At 32.8% G+C, this 12,187-nt stretch overlaps 1 long non-coding RNA gene across 2 annotated transcripts; it reads left to right on the forward strand.

Annotated features, from left to right (window-relative positions):
* The first annotated feature begins 1,995 nt into the window (after window positions 1-1,995).
* On the forward strand, window positions 1,996-9,716 carry LOC143054943 (uncharacterized). 2 transcript variants are annotated; one of them, XR_012971889.1, is made up of 4 exons: window positions 1,996-2,237; window positions 5,460-5,541; window positions 7,081-7,202; window positions 9,303-9,716. It is a non-coding gene; the product is annotated as an uncharacterized LOC143054943 (long non-coding RNA). The 2 variants fall into 2 exon arrangements; XR_012971888.1 differs by having other exon boundaries at window positions 1,997-2,237; window positions 7,081-7,179; window positions 9,303-9,712.
* Window positions 9,717-12,187: the final 2,471 nt, after the last annotated feature.

Raw genomic sequence — 12,187 nt, forward strand, 5'->3', positions numbered from 1 at the left:
TAGTAAAATTTCTAATTCACTGACAACTGTTGGACACGGTCACAGGCAGGGGCGGATCCAGAATTTTAGAAAGGGGGGTGGAGCGAAGTTTTTTAAAGATTTTTTGAAGAAAAATGGGACTTTTTGGGGCTAAAAAACATAAAATAAGTGTAAAATGCATATTTTTAATGGTTCCCTATTTGGGCATGTATATTTTAAAGTTGGTGTAAAGTGTAAGGGTTGGACATTTTAAATTTTTATGCTGTATTCTCCCTATTAATTGTCTTTCATAAAATGATAGTATGGAACCAAAGCTATGTACTGATATATAATTACATGTGGGAATTGTCAGTAAAAAATAGACATGGAAAACTCTCGTTTGTTGTATGTTAAGTTAGAATAACCTCACAGATTTCTTGTTGTAAACCAGATATACGCCGGGCTATTCGATGAAATTTACAACACGACCGACACGATTTAAGAAAGACAAACAAGCAATTTTTATCCAAATGTTTCAACCAACAAAATTAAGGGAAGTGAGGGGTTCCAAATTAACCAAAGGCTACGAATAAGTCTAAAATGACAACGAGTTTATTAATGACGATCGACAAATGGAGACATAAAGGTTAGGCCACAACCCGGCCACTGAGCAGCTGCTTGCAGTATGGTCTTGAAAAAAGGTATTAAATATATCAGTTCGGCGAAACAAGTTGACATTCCAGTCACACATGCAAAACCCCGCCCCAAAAAAATATGCCCAGTTTTTTATGCATCATGTTTATTTAATGCTAAATGATTCTCTTCGAAATTTTCGTTTCTTAAAGCAAAAAAGTGGACAAGATTATTGTTTTCAATCCAGATACGGCCATAATTTTTGTTTTTAAAAAGTCAGATTTTTTCTTTCAAATATCTCAGACTGCCTTCTCAAACAAATGGTTCGTATCTAGAGCTTATGTTGACTGAGGATCATCATTCAGCTATGTTATTTCTAGTTAAAATAGGCCGAGGCGTTTTGGGTAACACATGTTTTCGTAGGTAAATAATATTGCTTTTTTTTTTATGAAAGTGTAATAAAGTATAACCGTTTCTGTCTCGTGGAATTGTGAAATAGAAGTCAATACATTCTTGCTCAATCCTGTGTCGCTTTGAAGATGTCATGATTGTCATCCTCAGTCTATCCATGTGTTACTGTAATTTGAATTTCAAAATGACTGAGTGACGTTTTTACGGCGAACTGGTCAACTCCACTATAACGAATCACACGACTTTAACATAATCAGTAAATACCAGCAAAAAACATCATTTAAGGTAAAGAATTGTCGCATGAAAAAAAATACATGGGAAATGGCAAAGTTCTCGAAGTCTTGTCTTGAAGTCTTGTCTGATTAATCAGTTTACAAAAAAAAAAATGTCCAAGCAAAGGGGGCGTGTGCCCCTCTACGCCCCCCCCCTTTGCCCCACCCTCTGGAACCGCCACTGACAGTGACACTCAAATTGCAGACTCTTATTAGTAATAACAAAAATCTGTGTTTTCTGTGACCTCATTTTGTAAAATATATGTACATGTTATTTTATTTATTACACTCTAACTGTCTAACAGTTACATTTAATTATTCTCTGATTTAGAGTAATTCTCGTTTTTCAATTTTCCAAACTTCACCATCATGCCCCCCTCAGCACAGTTATTTAATTATGAATGGAACAAAATGTGAATGAGTTATAAATAATAGATAATTGATTGAATATCCTTTATTTAGTTTTTCTTTATTCTCATGATTCTTCCAGAGACACTATGATTTTATATGCTCTGAGAATAATGATCCTTTATTCTATATTTTTGCTTTTTAACTAACTTTGTTGTTTTTTTTTGTTTTTTTTTTGTCCTTATTTAATTCCCCATTCTCGATTCCAGACTTAGTTAACTCTCACATAAATGATATGATATTATACGTAAACGTACGAAAGCTTGGATCCTCGAATACGGAAAACCGGAAATCATTTCACCGTGGTCGTTTTTGTATAATATGACGCGAAAGGACGCTCGTCTGCTGATGTTTGAAATGGTCAGACAGTAACTGTTGATACAAAGAACTTTGGTTTTTCAAACAGATGGTTCAAAAAGCTATTGTAAACAGATATACTGAAATGGGTTACATTACCGATTAACTGGAAGAAACCGGGGAACAAAACATACATTTTAAAAAGTCATCGCAACAAAAGTGTATCCGGATAACTTTTTTGTACTTGTCCAATGAAAGGTAAATATAATCATGCACATTTTTAGGACGATGTTAGACTAGTTTTATACTTTCATGAAAAAATATATAGTCACTTTATCCACGTCATGCATGTAAACCCCGAAAACCAGTCTAAAATTGACAAAAACGGAAGCAAGTCAGTTCGCCCCACTGGTAAAACGCCAAACGCCCCACTTTTTTAACAACACGGCCTGTTTTTTAAATTGCTCCACTCTTTTTAAGGTTTGTGTACCCTTCTGTAGCCATTTTTGTACGAACTTTTCAAACTTCAATTGTATCAAAACTACAGATATTATGAATAATAGAGATAGGCCATTTTGTACATATTCCAAGGGGAAACTTGATGCAAAGCATTATTTTTTACTGTTCCATTACATTTAATAGAAAAAGAGGACTTTGTGGCAAATAAATCAAGATTTTTATAGAAAATCCACAGCCTTTATCCTTGTACTCTCATATTTGGCAATTTGATGACTGATTAAAGGATTATTGCATGCAGTGCTAGCATTGATTTCCTTAAAACAAGTTTATAAATGTAGTTATTGGTTAAGACAAGTATGAATATGACCAAAATCAAGTACACCTTTTAGGGTGCTCTCGACTTTAGTGACTCAGTACGAGGTGTTTTGTAATTTACAGGTTACTTAGAACTTTTTGTAAAAAATAAACACTAGCATATCATAGAAAATCAAGTGAGTAATTTATGTTTCAAATTTTATAACAAAAATCTCTGTATTAAAAAGGCTGTGGATTTTCTATAAAAATCTTGATTTATTTGCCACAAAGTCCTTTTTTTCTATCATGTCTATCAAATCATACAAATGCAATGAAACACTAAAAAATAATGCTTTGCATCAAGTTTCCCCTTGGAACATGTACTAAATGGCCTATCTCTATTATTTATTATATCTCTAGTTTTGATACAATTAAGGTTTGAAAAATTCGTACAAAAATGGCTACAGAAGGGTACATAAACCTTAAGGGAGCTCAGTCTCATTCATCTACCATTTGAATTGTATGGGAGAAAAGGGGGTGGTTGGGGGTTGGATGAAAGTGAAATATCGAGGACGAGTTTTGAGTAAAAATCTAAAAGCCAGGACCCCCCCCCAAAAAAAGAGTAACGACAATGCAGGATAACATTTTCATCATAGCCCCCCCCCCCCTAAACCCTTGAAAATCCAAGTGGGAACTACCTTACCAACTCACCCCACTTTATGTGCAACTTTGGATCAAATCCAGTTAAATATCCAGGTTTGAAATTAGCAGGGGCCCATTTGCCCCTAAAATTTGGAGTGGGCTTCTGAAACTTCTGCTTTTCTTTCATAGAACTATATAAATTGTGTAAAAAATATAAGATGTGGGCTACTATGCCATAATTTGAACTTCAGCTTTTATCCGACAGCTTATATGTCGGATAAAAGCTCTACAGAGCTTAATTATGTTGTATTGTTATATGTATAACTGACTTTAAATAAATCTTTTATGCTTTTATGCTCATACTTCAATCCCTAATTATACAGTACTCCTGCCAACAGTCATGACAGTGGCAACTCACCTTACTTGGGAAAAATCTAAATGAATACAACATCAATATACAGTGCTCCAGTTAGAAATCAAAAGGGGCAGGGTGCCAGTGGAGGGCAGGGCACTTTTTTATGATAGGAAAAGGCACTGCTCATTTCTTTTGTTTACGTTTCTGTGTGTATCACGAGTTCATATTCTTTTTTTTACTGTATACATGGTATGTTGTCAATAAAGATGCATAAGGTCCGAGACCGCAATTGTCGTCCCTTGATTTTCGTTATTCACGAATATAGTCCCTAGTGTTGACAGTGGGTTACTTGCCATTAATTTTTATACCCCTTCCAAATTTATTTCTCCATGTTTAATGCCTCAAATTGCAAGAAAGGGGGTGAAATTACAGTGTAAAAAAATTTTGGTCCCTAATTTTTTTTAGGAAAGTAGAGTTTGATCCAGCTGAAAAAGGTTAAAAATTAGCACCTCGGAAGCTGTCAAAAGATTTCAAGACGCCCTATATGTAAAATTGTCCATATTTTGAGTTAGAGCCGATGAAGTTTTCTATAATTTTGATATAATTTGTCCCAAAAGTAGTACAGCACACTGTAAAAATTTCATTGAGAAAGCGCAGGTGGGATTTTAAAAATTTTATATATATGTTATAAAGGTCTGCCAACTTGCCCTACTTTAAAAAATGAAAACTTATCTACCCAGATTTTTAAAAAAAATGTGACTGTCACCAGTAAAACTGCATTTGCAACTGTCAAATCCACAATTGACGGTGACAACTCTTCAACTACAGTACTGGTATTCCGATTCTAATTCATAACAAAAAGATATAATACGATGGAGTTTGAAAAAATGTATAAATTGACATACAAAAAAAATCTGTGAAACTTCATGAATGATTTTCGCGCAAAGACATCATGGCTAAATATGACTTCATACAAATGAAAACTTACAAATTGGAGGTTAATAAGTTGCCTCTTCGATTCAAATTTGGATAAAATCACTGTAAAACAGTGAATTGGAGATGGTGTTGTTCTATTAATGACAACATTGTAGTAAATCGAACCTTTGTTGATCCAATCAATTCAATATTGCGGTTCCCTCCTTAGTTTTGCCTTGTCAACTGGGGAAATGTATGTATTAGGTCCGAGACCACAATTGTCGTCCCTTGATTTTCGTTGTTCAGTCCCTAGTGTTGACAGTGGGTTACTTGCCATTAATTTTTATACCCCTTCCAAATTTATTTCTCCATGTTTAACAATGTTTAATGCCTCAAATTGCAAGTAGGGGGGTGAAATTACACTGTAAAAAAATTTGGGTCCAGAATTTTAAAGGAAAGTCAATGAAAGTAGTGATTTGGTCCAGGTCAAAGCTGTCAAAAGATTTCAAGACGCCCTAAACATAAAATTGTCCATATTTTAAGTTAGAGCCGATGAAGTTTTCTATAATTTTGATATAATTTGTCCCAAAAGTAGTACAACACACTGTAAAAGTTTCTTTGAGAAAGCGCAGGTGGGATTTTTTTTATTTTCATTAATGTTCTAAAAGAAATGCACTATGAAATGATTGTGGTCTCGGACCTAAGATTTATTGGAAAATACATTTATTTAACTACTCTTATATGCTTAATTTTTTTAGTGATTTGCCAGATAATTGCAAAGAAACCTGTTAATTGTATCATAATATATTTTATAGGTTTTTTAGCCAACTCAAAATCATGCTTTTATTAGGACCCCCTTGTTGTACTGAGGAAGTGGACCGCTCAAGAAGATGAAAGGTAATGTAAATATAAAAATAAGAAAATGTAGTATGATTGCCAATAAGAAAAGAGAGGAAATTGTAAAAGTGAAAATTCACTTGTTTTCCAATCCTAATACTAATAAAAGTGTCTTATATTGTAATGTTTAAATAACCTAATTATTTAAAAAAAATAATTGTTTACACTAATGAGAAAAAACAACTCTCCATCAGAGATCAAATGACATCAAAGTTAACAACTATAGGTCGCCATGCATCCTTTAACCATGAGCAAAGCCCATACATTATACCATATATGCTGTAAATTCTGAAATATTGTGTGCATTTATTATTGCCACCATTGCCATTTTCAGTGGCAGATCCAGAAATTTTCATAAGTGAGGGCCCACTGACTGCCTAAGAGGGGGCCCGCTCCGGTCATGATTCAGTGATTCCCTATATAATCAACCAAATTTTTCCCAGAAAAGGGGGGCCCTGGCCCCCACCTAAATCCGCCTCTGATTTATGCAAGTTTAATTTTTAGGATTTTGAGAAAAATCCTGTTAAATTCATAAAAAATATTTCAAAATGCGAGTTTAAATTATTGTGTTAACAGTTTACAACTAAACTCTGTCCCATTTTTAGCAATAATCATGCTAATAAAAACCTCAAAATAATTTCTGAATTTACAGTAGTCTGGTATATAAAAAGACCCTAAATGAAAACGAAAAATTTGTAAAACAATTCAAACTGAATTACAGGCTTCTGACATGGGACAGGCACATACTAATTGAAGGATGTGATGGGGGCTAGACTATATAGCTAGCAGTTTGTGGTGCCAAACCCACCTAACCTGGTACATGTATATTGATGTGAAAAGGGCTTAACTCACCAGATCTATACAATAAACAAAAAAGAAATGCATCTAACAAAAACACACACAAGACGTGTTTTTTGACAGTAAATTTATTCACACATTGGCAAGATACATGTACATTGAAAAGTTGTTCTTTTGTTAATTGCCTGAAGTACGGATTATAACACAAATGACAACAGGCCCGAGAATACAGTTCTTCCGTAGTGCATTAAATTCAAATTAAAAAAATCGCAGCTGCTCTTTTCTCAAAAAGATTTTTACAGTGTAGTGTACTACCAGTGAGACAAATAATATCAAAATTGTAGAAACTTCTACCAGCTCTAATGTTCACGAGTTTAGTCTTTCCTATATCAAAATGTTGTATTTTAACATTTTTGCCTATTAACTTAAAACAGCAAAACAAGATCTAATAAACATCTGACAATAATTAATGCCTAGAATGATTTTTTAACTGTATACAGAAGAATAGATAAATTAAAACCAGAAAGTTCATACTGTACATATATTTATTAGCTAAGCTGTTGATCTTCTTTCTGTTGTTTGCTTACATGTTCTTTGCATTCACTCAAAAGTAAAAGTACATATAGTTCTGTAAAGGTATAAATTAGTGAGCATCAGTTCAATATGTTCATACTACATCTAGTTTTTGTCTGGACTTCATGGACTTCTTGATTAAATAATTTAGATTTTATACAATTTTAGCTTGATACCAAAAGAATGGAAAGTAGAGTATTAAAACCACTGGTGAACATGTACTGTACATATAGGTGTGAATGTCCTGCAAAAAGAGCTGATATCAAAGTATGTTCATCTGCAGAATTTCAGTAAATATAAATAATTTGATGCACTCTGTTCTCAAGTATAATTGTACATGTACACTTGCTTATTTTTCTCTCTTTCCAATGTCAAGTATGCTTCAAGGCATCCTTACCCTGACCCCCTCCTGCTTCATTCACACACACTCAGAAGTTCAAATAATCAGCATTTATAATATTACAAACCTACCTAGTCAGACTGGCCTATACAATGTATATATTATGAATTGACAAGTTGTTCTTGTTTTGAATACATAAAATATTTGCCACTGGACATAGTTTCCGTACAATAACTTTAGTATAAGTAAATGGATCTCTATCTCTATGAAATTTAAATACAAGGTTTGAACCCACACAAGGAAGATTGGAATTGATTTTGGGGTTATGGTCCCAACAGTTTAGGAACAAGGAGCCCAAAAGGGGTCAAAATAAGTATTTTCCTAGGTTCCAGACAATTACTTGTGTATAAGTGTATGGATCTTTCTGAAATTGTACCACAAGGACTTGAAGGTTCCATACCAAAAAAAAAGGTTGGGATTGATTTTGGGGGGTTATCAATGGTTATGGCACACACTGTTTATGAATTAGGGGCCAAAAACAATACTTCTCTAATACTTTGTACAAGTTGCTTATTTCTAGACCAATTTCAATGGGGTTTTATTCTTGAATTCTTGGGGTTCTTTAATATGCTGAATCAAACCCTGTATTAAGTTTTTTTTAATTTGGTCCCCGTTTTTATACGACCCCAAAATGTTTGCGTTCTTATATTGGTATCACGTTGTCGGCTATATAAAATGTACAATATACAATGCAATATTCATTTAACTACCAACTGATAAATTAAAGCAATCTTCACCATTCAGTGATTACAAGCACTCTGATTACCATTCTAGGGTTATGCCCCTTTACAAGTGGAAAAATTGAAGAATTTTTTAGTTTCTGTTCTCTTAACTTAAGTTTGTCTCAACTAAATTTAATGAAATGTGTATATAATGCTTATTACCTCTAAACTCAGTTTAAGTTCAATTTTTGGCATCTTCACTTTTACAGTTGTTGAGTTATGTCCCTTTATAACGTTATATGACATCATCTGTGTCCTTTTGGACACATTCCCCATTTATTTTTTTAGAAGTTACTATTACATTTGTAATTCTAACAATGACTGTATGACATTTTATATTTTAATATTTTATGATGTATTTAAATAAGTAGTTATTGTTGCAAACTCCATTAGAATTTTGAATTGAGATCATTTTTGGAATAAGAGAAAGGGGGACGTGGAAATAAAATTGGGGTGGGGGTCAATTTTTTTTTTCTCATTTTAGATTTCAGAATTTAAAAAGAAAATTTCTTCAAATATTTTTTTTTGGAGAGGATTAATATTCAACAGCATAGTAAATTGCTCAAAAGCAAAAGAATTAAGTTCATTAGACCACATTTATTCTGTGTCAGAAACCTATGATGTGTCAACTATTTAATCACAATCCAAATTCAGAGCTGTATTCAGCTTGAATGTTGTGTCCATACTTGCCTCAACCTTCAGGGTTCGACCTCTGCAGTCGTATAAAGCTGCACCCTGCGGAGTATCTGGTTAAATTGGTCGCCATTTAGGTCCAAATGCCATACATATTATATACACAGGTAATGTGTAGTACACATGCATGAATAGAGTTAGTTTTCATTATTTAAAAAAAAAAAAGGAAAATATGTAGTATCATTGCCAATGAGACAACTATTCATCAGGTCAAAATGACTGAATGTTAGCAACTAAAGATCACTTTACATGTATGTACAGCTTTCAACAATGAGCAAAACCAATACAGCATCAAGCAAGCTATGTCCTGGAATGACAGATGTAAAACAATTCCAAAGAGAAAATTAAGGGCCTGATTTACATAAAAGCGAAAAAAACAACCATGATAAATACATGTAGCAAAAACAACAACTATTATTTCTCCACTCCAGTTGTTCACACGATATTTATGTATATATATATATATATATATATATATGTAAGTTTGGTAAATCATTACTTATCAAATTTATGTTATCATTTTTGCTTGATTGGTAAGCCAATATTTTATGGTTATTTTTTTTTTTTAATTACAGCAACTGTATTCCAAGAGTCTGATGGCTGATAATGTATTACAGGATTTTATCATTCAAGCAACATCTTAGAAGGATAAGTGCAAATGTATGAAGGAAGCCGTGGGTACAAATAGCAATTACAGCAGATACATGCAGGAGAGAACTCTTAAACAAAGACATGATATGGGAGTGATGTATTCAAGAAATCTCAAACACATGGAATTAAATATTGTGTATATTTTTTCAAACACAAGTACTTTCAGAATATAATACAATCATGACAATTCAAATTCAAATTATTGTTTATAGTCTAAAAATGAATAATGCATGTTTTAAACTGAATTTTATATAAATATTTGAAATAACAAGAACTTTTATATTATTGTGAAGCCAAACTTTGAAATTTTCTAATGGTATAAAAAAACTCATCATAGATACCAGGACTAAATTTAGTGTATACGCCAGATATGTTTGCTGTTTGTCAAAATTTGTTTTGAAATAAGAAGGAAACAGTTGTAAATAACTGTAAGGCATTCAATATGGCATATCAAATATATTTAACAGAACCTTTCTATTTCAATTTATTAATATAATGCGAAATGAGGTATAAATCAATCAGACAGCTACACAACAACAAAAACATATGAAAGGCATTAAGGTGCTAACATACAGTCCTCAACAATAAACAGTTGTCTAAACAATGTCATGATCTACTTAATTAACCAGAGTCTAATCCAATCAAAGAGCTGCTATTAACACAATTTTTTTTAGATATGCTTTTTATTAGGATGAGACTTAAGACAACCACTGAAACCCTGGCTTAAAACAGGCACACGAATATGTGGCAGGGTAAACTACTTTTTTTCTTCAAAATTTTTAAAGAAGCATTGGCATCTTTTGCAAGTAAGACAATTTCCACAATGGGATTGGATTGTCTTATGACTGATAACCACAAAATGACTTATATATATACATATTAAAAATGAAATATTCATCAGTGCATACATATTCTTTAATTGAATTACCAATCCTTACATCACTTTTTAAAAAAATATTGCGACTTGAACATAACCAACAAAATTCTAGGAGTGAACTTAAGGTAACCTGGATATTTGCTTGCCTTCTTTGTTTTATTACATCTTATCTCTTGCATTGGAGATATTGTGAGTTTGGATTTGTATTGATAAGGATCAAGAAAGTAAAATACAATTGAAGTATGAACACATAGTCAAGACCAAGAAGAATATTTATTTATATCAAAATAGAATGTGCACTAGATTAGCATTGACTTATCTAAAATATGCTCAAATACTGTGAATTTGTGTGATTGGTGCTCAATTCACCTTCATTTCATTTTAGAAAAATTAATACGAATGCTTGATTCAGGTTAGCTTCACATGAAAAATTTAACATGAATTTCATGTTAGCTGAGCTCAATTTACATTAATTGAACGCGAGTTTCATGTATAAGCTTGTTTCAGGTGAATCTCACATGAAATTTACCTGAACAAAATTTGCCTGTGTATATATATGGAAAACCCATGTATAACCCATTTAATTCACATTAGAACTTCGATACATGTCAACGATCATGGTAATTGGACAAATAGGAATACATTTTGAAAAATATTTAATACAGGCACCATGCCTTTTACATGCAGAAATTACGCATGTATCACAGGTGTATTTCCTTACACATGTGATTCACATGTGAAACGCATGATCACATGTGTATATCATGCATATCACATTCGTTTTTCACACATGTGTCACATGCGTGGCATGAAACGTCTCTTTCACATGCGTGCGACACACATGTGAAATGCATGTGTCACGCATGTTCACATGTGTGGCATTTTTACCAGTGTAGAAGTACTAGTAATAGGCTCCATTAGCTCCATTAGCTCCTCAAATTTTGGAACAATGTAGTGAATCTTTCATTTGTGAACTAGTCTGGGATATTAGCATTTTGTTCTTGTCTAAAATGGTTATATTACAGGTTTTAAGCCGGATATAAAAAGTGTAAGTTTCATCGAGAGTTGTAGTAAGTGTGTTTTCATCACACTTATGAACCTCAACTAGAAACTCAGCAAACAAAATTGATAACAAATAATATTCAAAATTATCAAATAGAACAGCTTTGCCTAAGCGGTTACTTGGATAATCTTTCGACCGACTAACCGGTTAACCGGTAGTTCAGTTGATGTTTAAATGAATTTGGCAGAGTACAAATGCAAGATTATATGATACGATGCATTGATATGCGATGTTTGTCTATGTGCATTCTTGGCTTTGAACAAGGACTTTAATAATCATTTTTTGGGGCATTCCTGATTTTGAGCAGTGACATTCCCTGAGATGTTTTACTTTTGATAATCAAACATTACTATATCTACTATGAAATTTTCTATGATATTGTGTATTCACTTCAGATTCAGAAAATGACAATATTATTGATCACGGTGCATGACAAAGTCTACAATCGGTTATTGTCTTCAGGTGTCTCAGATACGTTGTACAGTGTTTCAATCTGAGATGAGAAACGAATTGTCGTACATCCCGGTTTACTTACATCCATTTACATAGGTAACATCTCGTTAGTTTGTTAAAGTAAGCATCCCGTTTAACAGTTTGAATTATGACAAAGCCTTGGGCTAATTGTTGACAAAATAATCTAATTGTTGCGCACATAGAGTGGTTTGACAAGGATGAATGACGATGTCGTGTTTCCGAAAATTGTACTTATGTTTTCTTTGAATTCTTCAAATATTCTATTTTCACCAATTTGTCAATTTCAATTGTTTACTTTGAAATGTAATTTAATGACACGCATAATTAACATACAGTATATTATCATTATTCTATTCCTGTATATAAAGATAACTGAAGGTTTACTCAAGGGGTAA

This window comes from Mytilus galloprovincialis, chromosome 12 (assembly GCF_965363235.1).
Source record: "Mytilus galloprovincialis chromosome 12, xbMytGall1.hap1.1, whole genome shotgun sequence".
In the NCBI taxonomy this organism is placed as follows: Eukaryota; Metazoa; Mollusca; class Bivalvia; order Mytilida; family Mytilidae; genus Mytilus; species Mytilus galloprovincialis.